Genomic DNA, 21,758 nt, shown 5'->3' on the forward strand with positions numbered 1-21,758 from the left:
AGCCCCGCCCCCGAGAATTATACTAACGTGTGCGTGACGTCACGACGTCAACGCACACGCACGTTCTGGGGTCAGAGGTCGCCCTCTGACCAATCATAGCTTAGAGAGGGGTATTTAAACCCCTAATTCACCCTAGTACTTTGCCATGTCGTGGTTTCAGTTTCCTGGTTTCCTGAAAGTGCTAGTTTCGTGTTTCTGATTTCCTGGTATCCTGATCCTTGGCGTTTCCCTGGTTATTCTGATCTCTGGTTTCCCTGACTTGGCTTGTTTTATCGGTATTGAGTATTTTCTGGCTTCCTTGACCTCGGCTTTCCCTTTGACCATTCTCTGTCTCTAGCGTATTAGTCCGGCCATTCTAAGGTCCGGTTTACGCTCTGTCCTGTTATTTTTCCTTTTCTGACTTATGTATATGTTTACATAGTTTCTGCGTGCTGGACCACATTACTAGTCGTGACATATCTGCAGTTAAGGCGAGGTAGTCTGCTACCTGTCGGTCGAGTCGTTCTCTGAGGGTGGCCCCCGAAGGGCTGTGGCGATGTGTAGGACTTAAAAAGCTCCGCATGTCCTCCAACAACAACACGTCTGTAAAGCATCCTGTCCTTGTCGGCGTGGTCGTGGGAGGAGGAGGATTACTTTCACCTCTTCCCCTGTTAGATTCCCGTTCTGCTGTGACATCACCCTTATACGCTGTGTAAAGCATACTTTTTAATTTATTTTGGAACTGCTGCATCCTTTCCGACTTGCGGTAATTCGGTAACATTTCAGGCACTTTCTGCTTATACCGGGGGTCTAGTAGCGTGGACACCCAGTACAGGTCGTTCTCCTTCAGCCTTTTTATACGAGGGTCCCTCAACAGGCACGACAGCATGAAAGACCCCATTTGCACAAGGCTGGATGCCGAGCTACTCATGTCCCGTTCCTCGTCCTCAGTGATCTCACTGAAGGTATGTTCTTTCCCCCAGCCACGTACAACACCACGGGTACCAGATAGGTGACAACAAGCACCCTGAGATGCCTGTTGTGGTTTTTCTTCCTCCTCCTCCTCAAAGCCACATTCCTCCTCTGACTCCTCTTCCTCACAATCCTCTTCCAGCGTTGCCGCAGGTCCAGCAAGCGATGCTGATAAGGCTGTTTCTGGTGGTGATGGTGACCACAACTCTTCCTCTTCACGTTCATCTATGGCCGGATCCAGCACTCTTCGCAGGGCACGCTCCAAGAAGAAAACAAATGGTATGATGTCGCTGATGGTGCCTTTGGTGCGACTGACTAGGTTTGTCACCTCCTCAAAAGGACGCATGAGCCTACAGGCATTGTGCACGAGCGTCCAGTAACGTGGCAAAAAAATTCCCAGCTCTGCAGAGGCTGTCCTAGCACCCCGGTCATACAAATAGTCGTTAACGGCTTTTTCTTGTTGGAGCAGGCGGTCGAACATTAGGAGTGTTGAATTCCAACGTGTCGGGCTGTCACAAATCAAGCCCCTTACTGGCATGTTGTTTCGCCGCTGGATATCTGAAAAGTGCGCCATGGCCATGTAGGAACGCCTGAAATGGCCACACACCTTCCTGGCCTGCTTCAGGACATCCTGTAAGCCTGGGTACTTATGCACAAAGCATTTTATGATCAGATTACACACATGTGCCATGCACGGCACATGTGTCAACTTGCCCAAATTCAATGCCGCCAACAAATTTCTTCCGTTGTCCCAAACCACTTTGCAGATCCCCAGTTGGTGCAGAGTCAGCCACTGATCCACCTGTGCGTTCAGGGTGGACAGGAGTGCTGGTCCGGTGTGACTCTCTGCTTTCAGGCAAGTCAACCCCAAGACGGCATGACACTGCCGTATCCGGGATGTGGAATAGTACCTGGGGAGCTGGGGGGGTGCCGTTGATGTGGAGCAAGAAGCAGCAGCAGAAGAGGGCTCAGCCGAGGAGGTTATGGAAGAGGATGGAGTAGGAGGAGTACAGGAGGTGGCAGCAGGCCTGTCTGCAAGTCGTGGCGGTGTCACCGACTCCTCTGCAGAGCCACGCATTCCATGCTTGACAGCCATCAGCAGGTTTACCCAATGCGCAGTGTAGGTGATATACCTGCCCTGACCGTGCTTTGCAGACCAGGTATCAGTGGTCAGATGGACCCTTGCCCCAACACTGTGTGCCAGACATGCCATTACTTCCTTTTGCACAATCGAGTACATTTTGGGGATTGCCTTTTGTGCAAAGAAATTTCGTCCGGGTACCTTCCACTGCGGTGTCCCAATAGCTACAAATTTTTGGAACGCCTCAGACTCCACCAGCTTGTATGGTAAAAGCTGGCGGGCTAAGAGATCAGACAAGCCAGCTGTCAGACGCTGGGCAAGGGGGTGACTTTGTGACATTGGCTTCTTACGCTCAAACATGTCCTTGACAGACACCTGACTGTGGGCAGAGAAGCAGGAACTGCTCAAGGTGAGAGACGGAGTGGCGGATGGTTGAGAGGGGGCAAGGAGGACAGCAGTGGTTGACGTGGCTGAAGATGCTGGACCAGGAGGAGGATGGCGGCTTTGAGTTTGTGTGTTGCTTGTACTCATGTGTTGATCCCATAGGCGTTTGTGATGTGCGATCATGTGCCTTCACAAAGCAGTTGTACCTAGGTGGGTGTTGGACTTACCACGACTCAGTTTCTTTTGGCACAGGTTGCAAATGGCATCGCTGGTGTCAGAGGCAGACACACAAAAAAAATGCCACACTGCTGAGCTCTGCAATGACGGCATTCTGGTGGTGGCAACAGCATGCGTTGTGTCAGTGTGTATCAGGGTCTCTGAGGATAGGTGTCAATCCATATCTGCCAAGTGACCCTATGTAGGGGGAACAGTCCCTATTCTGCTCTGTGTCAGTGTGTATCAGGGATCCTTAGGATAGGTGTCAATCCATATCTGCCAAGTGACCCTATGTAGAGGGAACAGTCCCTATTCTGCTCTGTGTCAGTGTGTATCAGGGATCCTTAGGATAGGTGTCAATCCATATCTGCCAAGTGACCCTATGTAGGGGGAACAGTCCCTATTCTGCTCTGTGTCAGTGTGTATCAGGGTCTCTGAGGACAGGTGTCAATCCATATCTGCCAAGTGACCCTATGTAGGGGGAACAGTCCCTATTCTGCTCTGTGTCAGTGTGTATCAGGGTCTCTGAGGACAGGTGTCAATACATATGTGCCAAGTGACCCTATGTAGGGGGAACAGTCCCTATGCTGCTCTGTGTCAGTGTGTATCAGGGTCCCTGAGGACAGGTGTCAATCCATATCTGCCAAGTGACCCTATGTAGGGGGAACAGTCCATATTATGCTCTGTGTCAGTGTGTATCAGGGTCTCTGAGGACAGGTGTCAATACATATCTGCTAAGTGACCCTATGTAGGGGAAACAGTCCCTATTCTGCTCTGTGTCAGTGTGTATCAGGGTCCCTGAGGACAGGTGTCAATCCATATCTGCCAAGTGACCCTATGTAGGGGGAACAGTCCCTATTCTGCTCTGTGTCAGTGTGTATCAGGGGTCCTTAGGATAGGTGTCAATCCATATGTGCCAAGTGACCCTATGTAGGGGGAACAGTCCCTATTCTGCTCTGTGTCAGTGTGTATCAGGGTCTCTGAGGACAGGTGTCAATCCATATGTCAAGGTGTCAATATGTCATATGTCAGGTGTCAATCCATATCCATTGTGATTTAGGAATGTTAGGTGATTTATGCCCTTTATGGATTAAAACCAGACTCAACTGTGTAATGTTCCATGGGAGTTTTGCCATGGATCCCCCTCTGGCATGCCACAGTCCAGGTGTTAGTTCCCTTGAAACAACTTTTTCATCACTATTGTGGCCAGAAAGAGTCCCTGTGGGTTTTAAAATTCGCCTGCCCATTGAAGTCAATGGTGGTTCGCCCGGTTTGCCGGTTCACGAACGTTTGCGGAAGTTTGCGTTCGCCGTTCACGAACCGAAAATTTTATGTTCGCGACATCACTATATATAAATATAATTTTTTTTTAGCTTCAATTTAATACAAGAATATAGTTGCTGCCTATTTAGTGCTTAACAGATTGTGCTATTTATAATGATTTGTACAAGTACATCTTCTCTTATGATAATTTATGTTAGTAATGGTTGCAAAAGGTCAAGGGTTATAATTACGAACTTGCTTGCTTTAGCAATAATTTTACATAAAGCAAGATAATATGTATTCTACTATTAGAATTGTATTAATATGCCCAGCTTTGCAAGTTTATAAAGACAACTGAGTTTGTTTTTGTAGCATTGCAAAAACATGATTTAAGGACTAAATTACTCTCCCTGTTTTAAAAATCAACTGTAACCAGAAGCAATGTTTCTCAAAATTAGTAAAGCTTGGAATACATTATATAAATGAATACATTTCTATAAATTAGTATAACTTTGTGGCATATGGATGTAACTTTAATGCGAGTGTTGGAAGATTCCTTTTATCCTCAGATACTTCCTGGACTTTGGTGAAACACCAGATTTGTATTCTCAATGGTGAGTATATTTAATGATTTGGAAATATTGAAATGTATTTATTGCATATTACATTGAAAAGTAGGATCATCTCCCATGGTGTCTTAGAAAAAAGAACAACCAAGAACCAAAAAACAAAACATTAAAATGTAATAAGGATGATGTAGTTGATGCTTAACAAAGTATGGAGGAAAGCCTCTTCAAATTACATTTAGGTTTCATGTATCAAGTAAAATTGTAATAATAGACTTGTGCGCTGTGAAAAATGGGTTTAATCCAAATCCATTTGTCTAAAAAAACATTTTGTTTCAACTGATTTGGGATTCATTCACGTGGTATTTTTTCGTCCATGCAATCAATTTAGGAAAAACAATTCAGAAGAACAAAAATATTGTGAAATTGGCCAATTAGTGTACTACAAAACCATTTGATGCACATATGAAATAAGAAGAAGTAGCCAATAGAGGGTTAAAAGGAGAAGCACACTATATATATATATGTGTGTAGAGAGAATACCAGCACTCCAAGGATTTCCAAATAATTTTCTTCTTTATTCAAAATGACATCAATGTTTCAGCTCCATTACGGAGCTTTCATTTGTATTCTCTCTACATATATTGCTTAGCTACCAGAGCACCAGGTACTATTACTTCTTGGCTGGAGTGCAAGGGTTTTTTACTTTTATATATATATATATATATATATATATATATATATATATATATATATATATATATATATATATATATAAATATATATATATATATATATATATATATATATATATATGTATATGTAAAAAAACAGATAAAATTTGTATCTTGTAATACTTTTATATATTTTATATATTTATATATATTACATATAGAAATATATAACTATAGATTTTTTTTACTCATTTTTTCCCTCTATTGATCACTTCTCATTTGACCTATGAATAATAAAAAAAAAAATAGTGTCTTTCTCTAGCCATCATTCTTTATTTAATTTTTTTTTTTTACCTTTAATCATCTTTTTCTTTTGGCTCTATGGATTGAACTCGGAATCCCGAATCAAACAAACTGTTAATCCATTGTCTGTTACATTTGTTTCCTGAATTGCCCATTTTGGAATTCAGTTTGTTGGACAAACCGCTGATCACCCAAAATTTGGACGAATCTCAATTCTTTTTAAACCGAATATAAAAAAGTATAGTTAATAATATTATTATTGTTAATAATACCGAGCTGCATGGAAAATATGTGTATTCGCTTTACTTGTAGCCAAATTAAACAAACAAACAAACAAACAAACAAACAAACAGAATGATACATACATGTCACAATATGCCTAAAAATGTAATGGGCAAATTTACCCATAAAGGACTTTTGCCCTCAATTAGCAATTTAATTAATGAGGATTTTGACTTCTAAATATGCACTGACTTAATAGAGACTAGTTCCAAAGGGGAAGAACACAAGAGAGCATACTATCAAAAGAAGCCACTTGCAGACGATATTGGAAATAATGATCCTGAAGAAAATGTACACAGTTTAATTAAGCACATTGATTAAATCAATATGATTCAACTGCTTAGTGCTCAAATCATCGTAATCTCATTAAAAGTAATTCAGGCCTCGATAATTGATTAATAATGCATTATAGTTTATGAATTATTGACTTCGAGTAATTATAATTGTACTGCTACTTGCATGCCAGCAACAGATGAATGTTAATTACAAAGGCTGGAGATTATGTTATAATGAATAACTTTTCAAAGCTAAACATGACATATTTCTCAAAGAAGGACAGATTTAATTTTGTCATCACTTTATCTACTTTTTTCAAAGCATTTTCCCTGCTTTTTAGTGGTTTTGATGGTAAGGATACTAGAAGTATTTAGTCACTCTCAAATTTCCAATTGATTTGAAAGGAAGATGCTGTTCTATGAACATTGATCCCTGACATGTGACTTTAGATAATAAGGCTCGGTGGCTCTCAGTTCAAGAACCAATCCAAATTAAACTGAGCTTTGTAATTGCAATCCAGACAGTTTTTAATTACTATATAACTTAGTGGCCTAATTTTGGTCAGTTTTTTTTCTTCTTCTAAATACACTGAAAGAGATTAGTACACAAATAAAGTAAAAATTTTAACGTGTATTTGTGAGTTTCTATCACTTCATGTGTAGATTGTGATCATCAAATTGCTAGCAAATGTGAAGTTGAAAACAATGTTATCATTTTATTATTATTATTTAATTTTTTTAGGTGATTTTTTTGTATCATTTTATTATTTTGATTTTTACAAGATGTACTTCTATGCTGACAGCATTATAATGGCATAACTGTAATGGCTACATCTATAGGTTTTTAGAGGATTACAAAATATGCGTACTTGAACATTGTTTCTTCCACACACAGCGTGGTGCTCTAAAGTGGACAGAGTGGCAGGTTCAACTCTACTTTTCAGTAAATAGCAGAAGAAAAACACTGTGTGTGTACCAGGATCTGTCACATGTGTCAGTTACTACACTTTATAGCAACAGACACACACACAGAAACATACACACAAAACATGTAGCTATTAGGCAAACGTCGTCTTTTCATTTAGCACAATATCTGTTTTAAGTTTTAAAGTAATTTGTTTATCAATTTCTTTTTCTGCAATCCTGTGGAATTCTCCATAAGTAGGCAATAAAAATTAGCAATTGTATATGTAAAGTAAAATGTATTACTAGATACACTTTAGCAGCTGAACCAATAAGGCAGCATAAGCAGCCGCCTAGGGTCCTTGCTTAGATGGGTCCTGGAGGGCTGCTGTCAATAAATGTCCCTGCACTTCATTGATAGAGCATTTTGGTCGGCACCTGTGTCGGTTGCAGATCACTCCAAGAGCCCTCTCATGGCTCCTCGGCACTTCTCAATGACTCAGAGCTTCTCAGCAAGCACTGAGTGCTGACACAGCAATGGATGCACCCAATCAGGGTGACCAGATCCACCATGTTATCTGGGGCACATATCATATATGCATATTGATGGGCAGCACATAAAAAGAGTAGCCGTGTAATATGTAGAATTCAGAAGAAGGTATATAAGATTAAGCATTAGGCAATAAAGATTCCTGCAATTAAGCTATTAGGCAATGAAGAATCCTGCAGAATATGCATTATGCATACTGCAGGGCAACCACTTTAATGTGTTTTCCTAAATATGACAAAACTACATGCTTCCCGGTAAACATGGTGAATCTGGTCACCCTGCACCCAAGAGGTGCATACCATAACGCTTTCCCACAGAACCAACAGGGAATGCACTACCAGAGTAACACCCCACATGTCTCCCCCAACAATCAGATACCACACAGCACATCCAGTCCCTCACACACAACACTCAGTCTCATCTTCACACACAACACCCAGACTCCTTCACACACACAGCTCAGCCATACACAACACCCAAACAGCACACATAGGCATACTCAGTCTTCCCCGATACAGCTTTCAGCCTACTTCACACAAACAACACTCAGCAAGCACACACACAACACATATTACGCTTGTATGCACACTAGACTCCCCAAATTTTCCCATGGGGGGGGGGGGGGGGGCATTGGATTTGCTAAGATCATCAGCTTTGACAATGTCAGCCAAGGAGGGAAGGGAATCCCTGCTAGACCAGCATGCACAGGATATAAAGCAATTTAATCTGTGTTAACTCTTGCAAGTGGGGTAATAATCCAAATGAAGAGAACACTATTGTGTTAGGAATCCATGTTTGTCATCTAGAACCTTTTTCTGAATTACAAGAAAAATGTACCCAGGTTATCATATTAGCTGTGTTTCCCTTGGGCTAGTGAACACTTCAATCTTTATTTTATCTCTGTAGTAAACCAACCGAGCAATCATTTCTTCTACACCATTGTGTAATGGTTTACAGGTTCAGTTAATCTGTCCACCATCAGTACTTCCACCAGGACATTTTTGATAGGAATAATGTTACTGCCTAAGGCCCATTCTGTTTGTTAAAAAAAATAGCTTTTACTCTTGTCAGATTTACAGGAGATGAACAAAGTTAGATTGAACCTTGAAAATAAATCAGTAAAGAGTTCTATCTTTTCTCATCCACTGACCTAGCAGAAGAATTATTAAGATCTATTAAATATTTAACAGCTACATTTTTTTAATATAATACTTACCGACCTCACAAAATGGACCATCTGTAGAACCAAATAGAAGATGCCTATATGTTTCTAGGAATGTTTAGGGTTTTGCAAATCTTGCATATTAGAAATTGCTCTTTAAAAAATAAATAAAAAATAAATAAATCATGCATTGCTGTGCGAGTTCTTGCAATAATGTAATGGAGCAGATATGACTCAAACCTAGCATGAGACAGATGGCAGATTTAGACTTGTGTCTCCTTCATTATGAGATGTCCCTTAGCTTGTAAGACCAAAGGCTAAAGTAAAAAAAACAACAAAACAAAACAAAAATATGGATTTCCTCTATTTTATAAACAATGGAAATGGACAAGCTATGCTATAGTATGTGTCCTTCGATAGCATCATGCAATAAAGAGGACTAGAAAATCATCAATATGTGTCTGATGCTTAAAAAGAAGTTAACTGGATTTGGTTTTCCATGCAGGTAGTCAAAACCACCACAATAAAGAAATCCAATGTGCATCATATATCCTTAAGAACAAATATTTTATGTTTTCAAAATGGGTAGAAAAGATTGGTCACTTGGCTCTTACCTGTCATGGCAATCGATTTTTATATAGTGGAAAAATGTATGCACCAGTGCTCAGTAATAATGAAAAAAGTAGTAAGATAGATGTGACCAATTCCAATTTTCATGTTTTGCTGGTAGCCAGGATTTAATTTAATGCCTGATTAATTGTAAAAGTAATTTGACTGGGTATATGTGGCATTGTCAAATGGTTTAGATTCCTTCTTGATTACTAAAAGTCATGTGAACTAAGTATTCAGGATGTTAAATAGTTAAATAAATAAAGAAACTTAATCGCAGACAAAGCGATATTGGTGGCAAGTGGTGAAAGATGGATTGTCGATATATTTCCTTGTTATGTGTTGTGTTTCATCAGACTAATAAAACTGTATGCTCTAAGACAGGGTGACCTAGGTTTGTCCATCTTTATTTCCATTAAATTGCTCCCCGTAGGAATGCCAATTCTTTCACTACGTGAGCCGATCATACCTTCAGTCTAACTATATCTCAGCTGTTAATTAGTAACAAGAAAGAAAAATAGGAAAAAAGAAAAATACAATTGTTCTAGTGCACAAGGTGACATTAATTCTACAGTGCACAAAAAAAGAAAGAAAGAAAATAATAAGTCTTTATCTTCCCAAAAATATATGAAGGACAATGTCCACATCAGTGGATTATGCATAATGTATACATTGTGCAAAAGGAATCAGGGGTAAATTAATAAATGTAAAGGTATATATATTTGAAATGCAGACATGTGTCCTAAAGGATGGTGCTGCCAAAGATATAAGGACATAAACTTGCATATGCATACATCTTCTTATAATAATAATAATAATAATAATAATAATAATAATAATAATAATAATAATAATAATAATAATAAGATGTATATAATGTGATGTATATAATAATAATAATAATAATAATAATAATAATAATAATAATAATTTGCATATAACTTTATGTGTGTGTGTGTGTGTGTGTGTGTCTGACCCTGATGTGATGATCTTTATTGTGGACTCCAGTCCACTAAATATGATTTTTTCTTCTGGTGGCCCAATTCTTAGGACAAAGCATCCATAACATGTAGCACTCAAACACACAGTCGTTAAGCAAACTTGCATATATGTTTGTGTCCATATGAGTGCTTTCAATAGTGCTATATGCATGGCAGCCCTTGTTGACCATCTCACGAAAAAAAAAAGCCATCTTTTTTTCTGAACACGGAACCAGTGATGTAAATTACATCACTAGCATGCCCCCAGTCCTTCCCCATTCCCCATTCCCATTGTTATACCTTTCAAATTTGGTTGGATTGGATTTCTCTCTCTCTCTCTTTTTTTTCTGTGTCTCTCACTCGCTTTCACTCTCGCTCACAAAGTTCATGGAGGTTCTGCATTCTTAAAATTTCAATTTCCCTTTTCATGCAATCAGAATCATATCAGCTCTCACAGTAGTTTTTGGGCAATATTTGTGTTTTCCTATTGAATCCAAAAATGTGGTCAATATTTCAGTTTTCAGCAGGCAGTTATAAAGAGAGGCTTCATATCACGTGAATGGAAATGTCATATACCTCTTCATATCAATAAGAACTGTGAAAGTTCCTATTTTTGTTTTAACTCTATGATGGAATTGAGGCACCACTAAAGAATGAATAGATGCCACCCTAAAAGGCACAATCGCCATCCAGGCTAGAGCCAGGTTATTCAAATTGTGAGTTACTAGTCGTGAGCATTTTTCATTCTATGCCACATAATAATATTCTAAGTATTTGAGAATTCAAGGTTATTGGGGAAACTGTATTCAATAACATTTGTGGATCAGTAATTTGAATATAGAGTAAGGACAATAGGATGAAGTTGTAGAGCAGAAGAGAGATTTGGGCAATTTTACAGGTTTTTGTCGAATTAGATTATGTTGAAAGACAAAAGAATAGAACATTGTGCAGTGAAAACCAAACAGTTAATCTTTATTCCTTGCTCTGTCACCTCTCCACTCAGGTTGAACTGCAAACTTCAGTGAGCTATTAGCACGGCAAGGCAATTCCTGATGTGTTGGATGCTTGGGGAGATTAAGACAAGTGTAGCATATTACCTCTGCTTTTCATTTCCTCTGTAAAATCAGATATATACAGCAAAATAAAAAGAGAAGCGGGAAGCAGATGCTTCAGTACAATAATGAGAATAGAAAAGTAGAAAACTGAAATAAATGATAACTCTCATCTAAACAATAATGCATTAAATCAATATAGGTAAGGATCAGAGAAGTCTACATGTTTCATTTAGAGGAATATTAAAATCACTATACGTTATATTAATTTTCCAAACATCCTTATCTCAAATTAATAAATGCATGTGCAAAAAAAAAAAAAATCCAACTAGCAATCCTTTTGAAATATATGTGCAATTTGTTTTATAAGATCTTTTTATTTTAATTACTTCCATTTGCTTTTATAAAATAGTAAAAAGAAAAAAAAAAGCATTATCTCCCTTTTTTTATTTCAAGAGTTATCTAACACTCTTATTTAACCTAGGCAAGTGATAGCTAGTTCTAGCACTACAGCTGCTTGTGACCAACGTATTCATAAAAAAATAATGAGTTGGAAATGAATCACCTGTTAGCTTCCATTTACGCATGCTTCTCACTGATATTTTGTTGTGAATGACAAAGAGTCGCCTGGTCGGACTGTAAGTGTATACCCTGCTCTGCTGACCTGCCAAGAATTGTACATTTCCACGCAGCAATTTTTGCCTCTATGACTTCATTATTTTTGAGTTATTGAGGGCTCTCATTAAAACCAACATTAGGACTAGGATTGCTTTAAAAGATGGCATTCATGGTAATCTGCAAAAAATGTTGAGATTCCAAAGCTGGTTTTTGAGTTGGTTTGTTTTTCTTTATCATGCCAGTGGGATGGGTGGTGAAAGGGATGGTAATCTCCGGCATTGGATATCCCTATGAATCAAATTGTCCTTGCAAGTTAAACTTGGAGATTTGTTTCTTTATGAACTTCAATGCATCTGAATTTGGACTGATAGGGTGATCATTTAAATTCCCAAGCAAGAACTGAAAAGAAGCTGAATAATGAAACAAATTAACTGGATGAGCATGTTTGTTTTGATTTCTAATTCTTAATTTTGATCTTTTTATATGTTTAGTAGATAACTCCCTAATTTGCTATCTTTATCTGGCCATATTTATGGATACAAAATTAGGAAGTTATCTGCTAAACAGCTCAAAGAAAAAAAAATCAGAAAAGGGCTTTTCTGTCTTTTGATCTTTTAACAGTTTAGCAGATGGCTCCTTACATTGGTACTTTGTAACTTTGTGGCTGCAACCTTGATTAATTCACCATAAATACATTTTCTTAATTTTGCTCTTTCAGTTTGTTTGGTAGATAACTATCTAATTTGCTATCTTTATCAAAACGAATGGTTCAGAAAAAAAAATCATTACTGATCTGTTTGTTTTAGTTTAGTTTTAGTTTTTTGACAATTTAGAAATTCCAACACGTTGAGCTGGGAGTGCATACGATTAGTGGGAAGCAGATTGGAGAAGTAGGTGAATCCTGTGTTTGGTACGGGCAACTGCAAGCTATTATTTTGAGATAGGATTTGACGATTAACTGTTTGTGAGAGATAAAGAAAGAAGAGGTTGGAATTGAAGAGAACACAAAGGCAGTGAGCCTGCGAGGTAAAGCTGATGGCAGTGCTCATGACTTGAAAGGAGACAGACAATGAAGTAGTAAAGGTTGAAGGAAGAAAGATGAGAATTTCTGTTTTGGAGAGATTGAGTTTAAGTAAGTGAGCTGCCATCCAGAGAGATATAGCAAAGACAGTTGGAGACACAATTCCAGACAGATGGATAAAAATCAGGAGAAAGCACATGGTTGTGCATGTGATTGGCATCGACGTGATATTGGAATCCAAAGGAACTGACGAGTTTACGAAGGAAAGCAGTATAGATTGAGAACAGTAGGGGACCATAGACAGAACCTTGGGGAACACCAACAGAGAGGACTTGCAGAGAAGAAACACAAGAGAAGACATAAATAGAGCATTGGGAGAGGTAGGAAGAGATTCACAAAACAGCATAGTCTTGTAAGACATGGTTGTGAAGGATGAGATGAAGAACCTGATGATTAATGGTTACTAAAAGGAATGCAAATAAATGTGAATAAACATTACACTATTTCATAGTTGGACAACAACCCATATATGAAATTACATTCTTTGTTTTATTTTTATGTGCTAACTGTGCATCTCGTGTTTCAAAAGAATCTCATTTTTTTAATAAAAAGGACCTAAAAGTGAATTTAAATGAAATATTTAATTGTGAAAAAACCCATAAACGGAGTGTAGGGACGGGAGTCTATGGAAAGTTACTAGCTACCATTGAAAACTATACTGCCAATATTGGAATTTCAAAGGTGAATAGGAGTGTATTTGTATTTTTTATTTTATTTGTCATATTTTCTATCTAGTTTTTGTTTGTTCTTTTTTAATGCACTTTCTGTATAATGCAAGAAAACTGGAGTCAAAAACAATCTGTAATGTCCACATACAGTTCACATTCACTGTTTCCGAACACAATGTAACAGAGTCTATGTTTATGCACTGATTATTTCCTGTCACAGATATTACAATCCACTCCTGGTTTGAATTGAGCCCATATACCACCACTATGTAGCAGTGCTGCTCTCACAGAGTATTTAATTTTATTTTATAGAAGTGCCTGCTGAACTTATTTTTCATATGTCTCTACATTTCTTGCATTGTTTTCATTATCTAAAATGGAGCTATATAACTGTAATATTAAAAACTAAGTATGCAATTAACAAACTGTACCACGTGGAATGCACTAAAACCTACAGTAGTGCTGAGATATTACTTTATTATACAGTCATGAAGTGCATGATTTAATGATCAGTGACGGCATAGACCGTCATGCAATAAAGGAACCAGTAGGGGTTAAAGCCCTGCTGCTGCCAAAGACTCCCAGGTATCTCTGTCAGCTGGGACCACAGTTAGTGTTATAAGCAGCGCTCAAAGTGACTGCTGCTTATAACTCTTTAAATTCTACAATCTTCCTCAGCTGCGGTATTTCTTTCATTGCCTCCAGCCTCCAATGTTAAAAAAGTGGAACCCAGGTATCGTACCAGTTAATGGCCACAGACCCACAAGAGGGCTATGAGCAGTGCTCAAATTGAACTTTAACTTTAACAAATATTTTAACCCCCCAGACTGGCACAGTGTTCGTAAGTTTCAGTGAGACCCCTATGGTCCGAAAAGACAATGGGGAGGTTTCCCTGCTTGCCCCCTGTAGCAAGATCAGAGCTGGGCTCTGATCAATGTGTGCTGCAGCATGAGAATGAGCTCTCTCCCATGCTACAATCACACTGTACAGAGAGCTCACAGCGCCCTCTGTACTATGTGTGCTAGGAAATCCCACTGCTAATGTCAGAACTGACATCAGCAGAGGGAATCCCTTGAAAAGTGGGATTAGGTGGTCAGGTTGGGGCTGTGATTAGGACTAGGATTATAGTATGATTATTGGTTAGATATGGGTCGGATTATTGTTGGATTATAGGTAGGATTGGAGTCGGATTATGAGGAGGATTAGAAGTTGGATTATGGGTTGGTTTAAAGTTTACATTAGGGGTTGGATTATGGGTTGGTTTAAAGTTTACATTATGGGTTGGATTATGGGTTGGTTTAAAGTTTACATTAGGGGTTGGATTATGGGTTGGTTTAAAGTTTACATTAGGGGTTGGATTATGGGTTGGTTTAAAGTTTACATTAGGGGTTGGATTAGGGACAGAATTAGTGGAAGAATTAGGGGCAATATATGGGGAATAGGTATACATGTAAGCTATCATTGTACTTGAGAACAGGAGCAGAATACAAAATATGACATGTTGCAGTAGTGGGACATACATGATCAGTTAATATAAAATAAAACAAGTTTGGAAAAAAAATAAGAATTTGACCAAAGTTTATGATAAAATTGTTGAATGAAAAGTGTCAAAAATCCTCTAAATTACATAGTCTGGACAGACTCATGCAAATGGCCAGAACCACTAACAAATTGCCTGAGATGTACGACAAGATCAAGCTATTCACCGATCTCTCCTCGGCAACCATGCTTAAAGGCCGTACGTTTGCAAAAATCACAGAAGCACTAAGAAACGCAAACATCCCCTACAAGTGGGGCTTCCCTGCAAAACTGCTTATCAAAAGAAACGGCATAGACAACCCCATTATGTACCCAGAAGATGGCAAAAGAATGCTACAAGAATGGACTATACCATTTCTAACTAACGTCTGCCAAAAGAAACAGGCAACTGTCCAAGTACCGCAGAAGCTCGCTAAAGAATGGTCAAGAATGCCCCGAGCATCGCAGACAACAACGGATCAAGAGGCAGCACCAACCTGAGAGATCCACGGATTCACGCCACGCCATCAATACTCAAATGGATTTAAAGTACAGGTTTACAAAACAACAATTAAATACCGCACTCATATGCATCATCGTATGCAAGAAAAAAATAATAAGAGAGTCTCTACTTGATATGCAAAAAAAGTGAAATTGATTTATTGTACACTGATTATCTAAATTCATTCATCTACAACATATGTACACTATTGCCTTCTGATGATCTCCTTCATAATGTATTAGTTCATCAAAAATTGATAAATCACTTATCCATTGGTTACTACATATATGGTACATAAATAGAAAATAAATCATAAGCTCCTGGATAATTCATCTATGATACAAATACTCATATATATACACACATCCTAGGCTATGTACAATAATCTACATTGACAAAATGTTCAGATGGATCCATTCCTTAGTGATCTTCATTGGAAAAAAAGTGTATATACAAAATGTGAAAAAAATAGAAAAAGGAATATAAATATATGTAAAAAAAAAGGAAAAAAATTAAAAAAAAGAAAAATAGTAAAAAAGTTAAAAAGAACAGATGAAAAAAATGAAAAAAATTATAAGTCCTTTGAAAGTTCACTATATATATATATAGTATAAACGTGGTTGGATCTCACCAAAATGAAAGTCTCAATCATAGGATCAGGTAATCGCTGTAAGTGTTCCAGTAGTTCTCAATTGTGTAGAGAGTAACAAAACTCGTTCATAGGAGTCAAGGAGTGTGCTGGATGTGTGTATCCAATAGGCATCCTGCGCAGTAGTGTGTAGGTTATCCTCGTGCTTGGGTTATCATCGGAGATCATCAGAAGGCAATAGTGTACATATGTTGTAGATGAATGAATTTAGATATTCAGTGTACAATAAATCAATTTCACTTTTTTTGCATATCAAGTAGAGACTCTCTTATTATTTTTTCATGCATACGATGATGCATATGAGTGCGGTATTTAATTGTTGTTTTGTATATATTGTTGAGGTTATTGTTGGGGAACACCTCTAAATACCTGCACCGTTTAGTAATTGAGTGCCAACACAAGTAATGATTTTGTATATAAAGTACAGGTTTACACCATTTTCGGTTTAATGTTTTTTTTTTCTTAACTGTTATATACCTTAGGACACATTGAAAGGTTTGATAGAAGGCCACAGACCTAGCCGCAATGAGCGAGTACCACCCGGATGCACTACGCTCAGACTTAGACTATTATAGATCTCACATTAAGCAAGATCTCGATACTCCAACCCTGAGTAATTCACCCCCAAGGCTCTAGTAGCCCAATTCTCTGTTGCTTACGGCAATCTAATGTCACTGAGAGGTGACTTACGGAGCACTGTATATAGTTTTCCCCCCGTTTCCTCCCCTTTCCACCCTGTCCCCGCAAAGAGTGTGTATAAAATCCGCACCATGCCTACCATAGTGGGTCACCAAGTACCTAATGCACCCGAGACCACGGTGCCCTTCGGTACCACTCAACTCAAACACAATACTAAGGTTGTTGAAATGTTTGGGACACAGAACTCCTTATCACAGCATAGAAACATAGAAACATAGAATGTGACGGCAGATAAGAACCATTCGGCCCATCTAGTCTGCCCAATTTTCTGAATACATTTTCATTAGTCTCTGGCCTTATCTTATAGTTAGGATAGCCATATGCCTATCCCGCGCATGCTTAAACTCCTTTACTGTGTTAACCTCTACCACTTCAGCTGGAAGGCTGGTCCATGCATCCACTACCCTCTCAGTAAAGTAATTCCTTCCTGATATTATTTTTAAACCTTTGTCCCTCTAATTTAAGACTATGTCCTCTTGTTGTGGTAGTTTTTCTTCTTTTAAATATAGTCTCCTCCTTTACTGTGTTGATTCCCTTTATGTATTTAAATGTTTCTATCATATCCCCCCTGTCTCGTCTTTCCTCCACACAATGGCCCAATGGTGATTAAAATTATGTCGCTAAACACCAAGGGGCTTAACTCACCCAACAAACGATGACTGGCCATACAGGAGGCAAAAAAATGTGGGGCCCAAGTGGCATTTTTTCAAGAGACGCATTTCAAATGGAACTCCAAACCTAAATTTACCTCAAAATTGTATCCACTCAATTTCCATACATGCTATTCAGCTAAAAAAAAGAGGGGTCTCCACTTTGATTAGTAAAGATGTAGCGTTCTCGTTGGTTAGAAAAATTGGTGATAAGAAAAGCCGATATTTAATTTTACAATGTATGTTAAATAATGTACCGTATACCTTGATCAATGTGTATAGCCCAAACGAAAACCAACATGAATTCGTGCAAACAATTCTAGCATTAATGGACTTGTACAAATATGGGGAGGTAATCATTGGGGGTGACACCATTTTTTTTACTAGACAGCAGAATTGACTCTTCCTCCACTGCACAGATTACAAGTTGCACACTCAAACATAGAACGACACTGTCAACTAAAATAAGCTCCACCATAACAGCGGCGCACATGATAGACCCATGGCGCATGTTACATCCAACAGAAATAGACCATACATGCTACACAGCAGCTCATAACAGCTACTCACGTATAGACATATTCCTCATCCCCGCCACATCGCTACCCCGAATAGAAGGAGCCACGATTGGGACAATGACGTGGTCTGACCACGCTCCTATCACACTTAAAGAATCATTCGCCATCAAAGGTTCTTGGAAACTTAATGAATCCGTACTAACAGACCCATCTATATTCTCTCAGATAACAAAAGACTTACAAAACTACATTACAGAAAACAAAACCGCTGATTCCGCGATTGAACAAATATGGCTAGCGCACAAAGCGGTCATTAGAGGCAGCTTTATAAAGCATGCCAGTTATGCTAACAAACAAAGAACAGCAGAATATACCAAACTCTTAGGAGAAATCCAAACCCTAACACCATCTAACAAAAAAGAACCACAAATGACCATGAAAAACAAAACTCCTAGCTCTCCAAAACAAATAAAAAAACATCGAACTAGCCAAAACGACATACCTACTCAGGAAGAGCAAACACAATTTTTTCATGAGTGGCGACAAGGCTGGTGCTATTTTAGCATCACAACTTAAACGTAGGAATGTTGCCTTCAGGATTGCCTTCCTAAACAATTCTACTGGCAAGAAAATAACAAACCCCCAAGACATTGTTGACCAATTCACCCAATATTACAATGAATTATACAATCTGAAACGCGACCCTAAGGTTGTCATACCAACCCCAGACAAAATAGACAAATTCCTGTCCAACTTAAACCTTTCAAAGCTAACTGAGGAAGACCTAACACCCCTGAAACTACCCTTCTCTCTTGAGGAACTCACAACAGCAATCTCACAACTCCAGGCACACAAATCCTCAGGGCTTGATGGTCTAACGAACGAATACTATAAAACCTTCTCACCAACCATAGCACCACTATTCCTACAATTAGTAAACAAATGCGCCAAAGAAGGCATAATACCAAAAATGCTCCTGGCACATATTTCCACTCTTCCCAAGCCAGGCAAACCTCCCACCCAATGCAAAAACTTCCGTCCCATCTCCCTCCTCAACGGGGACGCCAAACTATATGTGAAAATGATCAGTAACCGCCTTGCCCCCCTCCTGCACAAATTAATCCATAACGACCAATCCGGGTTCATACGAGGACACCAGGGCTCGGATAACACTAGGAAAATCCTAAACATGCTATCCGCAATAGAGTCCAAGAAATCGATGGGTCTTCTCCTTGCTTTAGATGCAGAGAAGGCTTTCGATTGCCTAAATTGGGCCTATATGGCCAAAGTCTTATCGCAGTTCAACTTTCCCACATCCACTATAACAAGCATCATGGCATTATACCAGCACCCGGCAGCAAAAGTCTCACATGGAGGGTTCCTCTCCACGCCATTCTCCATCACGAAAGTAACCCACCAAGGATGCCCCCATCACCCCTTCTATATATCCTCGCCCTAGAACCCCTGACCCAAAAGATCCGATTACACCCCGAGATTCCAGGCATCAATATCCACAATAAGATGTATAGTCTAGCCTTGTTCGCAGACGACATCTTCATAGCACTGTTGGACCCAAAACGCTCCCTTGATCCCCTATTAGATCTACTACAACAATTTGGTAACATCTCATATTATCGCCTAAACCAGGACAAGACCCAAGCCCTGCCCCTAAACTTACCAAAACCCCTCATGGAAACACTCCGTGCTTCCTACCAGTTTGACTGGAAATCAAACACATATAAAATTATGATTCTTCCACGTATCCTCTATATCTTCAGAATTATACCCTTAGGAATCACACCCCAATACTGTAAAGCATTACAAAAACTATGTGGCACCTTTGTCTGGGGTGGTAAAAGACCCAGACTATCCTTGGCACTCCTCCAGATGGCGCCAGGACAGGGGCCTGTGGGACTCCCAAACATTCATCAATACCACATGGCAGCGATACTTTCAACTGGCATACTCCTCCATGCCCAACCCGGCACGCTACACTTGGTTGACATGGAAAGAGCACAATTTAAAGAAATATCCCTAACTGACTACTTGTAGACACCTAAGAAATTTAAAACCAGATGCACAGACCTCTTCCCAACAACACAACTCACAATCACATTATGGGACACTTACATGGAGACTATAGGCCACAAAGACACATTGCATGCTAAATCGCCAATCTCAGTCCTAAAAACACTTGTACCCAACATCCCCCTCAAAGACTGGACCGAGGCAAGGCTAACAAGGATATCAAAACTACTAGACACCGAAGGCATTACAGACTTACAAACGCGGTGGCAGGTCCCGAACAGAGCAATCTTTTCCTACCTGCAACTGAAAAGTGTACTGCAAGCGCATGCACCACCACTGCACAAACCACAAAACCCTTACAGAACCGCCTCATGTCTCATTCTAGACAGATGTTGGACATCACCCACAAAGCCCAAAACACTTACACTATGCTACAAAGCATGGCAAGAACTTACAACAACCGAATCACACCCCTATAAGGCACAGTGGGAGACAGACTGTGGAGTGGTGCTGACAGACAGCGATTGGTTGCGGGCCCTTAGCGGCCTCTCCAAGTGGACAATATGCTACACATCGAAGCCCACAAAAAACTCCTTTACCACTGGTATATGACCCCACAGAGACTTAACCGCATATATCCCAATACATCCCAGACTTGCTGGAGATGTAAAAAAGCTGTAGGCACGTTAGAGCACCTGTGGTGGTCATGCAGTGACATCCTACCCCTCTGGACCGCTGTAACTGCAACATTGGAACAGCTCCACATCCCCAAGTTCCAGCTGTCCAAAACCTCATGCCTCTTGCTGTTACTCCCAGATAACCTAACCCTAGGACAAAAGCAAATCACAGCCCTTACCATACTAGCAGCAAGGAACCTACTAGCACTGCACTGGAAGTCACCAATCTGCCCATCTTTAGCTCAGCTCCAAACCAAGCTCAGCCAGTACAAAACATACGAAAGAATGGCGATAATATCTCCACAAAAGAAACTCGAGTTTGACATGGGCTGGCAGGGCTGGGACCCCGTCTGGGACAGAAGGGATAGATACGAATAGTGAGGAATGATGATGAAAAGTAAACAAAAGCTATGGCTCTCCTATGTGCATACCTAGACCCAGTCTCAGCTGAACCAAGATGAGGAAGTAACACATTTACAAAATTTACACACTCCACCCCCCCCACCCCTGCCTCACTACCTAACCCAAGCCTCCCCTTTCCAATAACCTACGCCAAGTTCCCAACCCACCATGGGGAATACCCACCGGCATACCCATTTAGCCAACGAAACAAAGTCAACCCAATGCACACTCCAAATTCGATAGTAGGGGGGCATTGGCTCTGAAGAACCACCACATATCCTATGGAAAACGCTAACAGTAGCCAATAACGCCAAATCGGCCCTCCGGAAATACAACCCTAGCTTCGGAGGGAACACCTCACCTAGCTGGTACCTAAGCATTTACTGTACAGGTGTGGAGGCAAAAACGCCCACAAAAGAATCACAAAACTGCCTCACGCAAACAGTCAACCTACTGTGCCAACGAGAACATGTGTACCAATTGGCATTTGTTTTACT

At 39.6% G+C, this 21,758-nt stretch overlaps 1 protein-coding gene across 1 annotated transcript in view; it reads left to right on the plus strand.

Moving 5' to 3' along the window:
* AGBL1 (AGBL carboxypeptidase 1) overlaps positions 1–21,758 on the plus strand; it is a 707,263-nt gene that overhangs the window by 249,325 nt on the left and 436,180 nt on the right. The window lies entirely within an intron of this gene.

This window comes from Pelobates fuscus, chromosome 3 (genome assembly GCF_036172605.1).
Source record: "Pelobates fuscus isolate aPelFus1 chromosome 3, aPelFus1.pri, whole genome shotgun sequence".
NCBI lineage: Eukaryota > Metazoa > Chordata > Amphibia > Anura > Pelobatidae > Pelobates > Pelobates fuscus.